This window comes from Perkinsus marinus (genome assembly GCF_000006405.1).
Source record: "Perkinsus marinus ATCC 50983 genomic scaffold scf_1104296969540, whole genome shotgun sequence".
NCBI classification, from domain to species: Eukaryota; Perkinsozoa; order Perkinsida; family Perkinsidae; genus Perkinsus; species Perkinsus marinus.
In genome coordinates, this window is record NW_003202797.1 from 1 (window position 1) to 1,158 (window position 1,158).

Below are 1,158 nucleotides of genomic sequence, written 5' to 3' on the forward strand. Positions count from 1 at the left end.
GTGGGTTCGAACCCCACAGCTGACAGTCTATAGACAAGGGAACAATATATCAGTACGACCGACATCAACCAGAGTACGGATCACAAGATACTAGCGCTTACTCATCGTCAGTTTGGCCGAGTGGTCTAAGGCGCCAGACTCAAGTTCTGGTGGAGAAAATCCGCGTGGGTTCGAACCCCACAGCTGACAGTCTGTAGATAAGGGAACAATATATCAGTACGACCGACATCAACCAGAGTACGGATCACAAGATACTAGCGCTTACTCATCGTCAGTTTGGCCGAGTGGTCTAAGGCGCCAGACTCAAGTTCTGGTGGAGAGATCCGCGTGGGTTCGAACCCCACAGCTGACAGTCTGTAGACAAGGGAACAATATATCAGTACGACCGACATCAACCAGAGTACGGATCACAAGATACTAGCGCTTACTCATCGTCAGTTTGGCCGAGTGGTCTAAGGCGCCAGACTCAAGTTCTGGTGGAGAGATCCGCGTGGGTTCGAACCCCACAGCTGACAGTCTATAGACAAGGGAACAATATATCAGTACGACCGACATCAACCAGAGTACGGATCACAAGATACTAGCGCTTACTCATCGTCAGTTTGGCCGAGTGGTCTAAGGCGCCAGACTCAAGTTCTGGTGGAGAGATCCGCGTGGGTTCGAACCCCACAGCTGACAGTCTGTAAACAAGGGAACAATATATCAGTACGACCGACATCAACCAGAGTACGGATCACAAGATACTAGCGCTTGCTCATCGTCAGTTTGGCCGAGTGGTCTAAGGCGCCAGACTCAAGTTCTGGTGGAGAGATCCGCGTGGGTTCGAACCCCACAGCTGACAGTCTGTAAACAAGGGAACAATATATCAGTACGACCGACATCAACCAGAGTACGGATCACAAGATACTAGCGCTTACTCATCGTCAGTTTGGCCGAGTGGTCTAAGGCGCCAGACTCAAGTTCTGGTGGAGAGATCCGCGTGGGTTCGAACCCCACAGCTGACAGTCTATAGACAAGGGAACAATATATCAGTACGACCGACATCAACCAGAGTACGGATCACAAGATACTAGCGCTTACTCATCGTCAGTTTGGCCGAGTGGTCTAAGGCGCCAGACTCAAGTTCTGGTGGAGAGATCCGCGTGGGTCGACGAGTGC

At 51.2% G+C, this 1,158-nt stretch overlaps 6 non-coding genes across 6 annotated transcripts; all 6 read left to right on the forward strand.

Moving 5' to 3' along the window:
- The first annotated feature begins 106 nt into the window (after window positions 1-106).
- Pmar_PMAR016735 lies at window positions 107-189 on the forward strand. Its single transcript has one exon. It is a non-coding gene; the product is annotated as a tRNA-Leu (tRNA).
- Window positions 190-270: 81 nt separating this feature from the next.
- On the forward strand, window positions 271-352 carry Pmar_PMAR016736. The gene has a single exon. It is a non-coding gene; the product is annotated as a tRNA-Leu (tRNA).
- Window positions 353-433: 81 nt separating this feature from the next.
- Window positions 434-515, forward strand: Pmar_PMAR016737. Its single transcript has one exon. It is a non-coding gene; the product is annotated as a tRNA-Leu (tRNA).
- An 81-nt stretch (window positions 516-596) lies between these two features.
- Pmar_PMAR016738 lies at window positions 597-678 on the forward strand. The gene has a single exon. It is a non-coding gene; the product is annotated as a tRNA-Leu (tRNA).
- Window positions 679-759: 81 nt separating this feature from the next.
- On the forward strand, window positions 760-841 carry Pmar_PMAR016739. Its single transcript has one exon. It is a non-coding gene; the product is annotated as a tRNA-Leu (tRNA).
- An 81-nt stretch (window positions 842-922) lies between these two features.
- Window positions 923-1,004, forward strand: Pmar_PMAR016740. The gene has a single exon. It is a non-coding gene; the product is annotated as a tRNA-Leu (tRNA).
- Window positions 1,005-1,158: the final 154 nt, after the last annotated feature.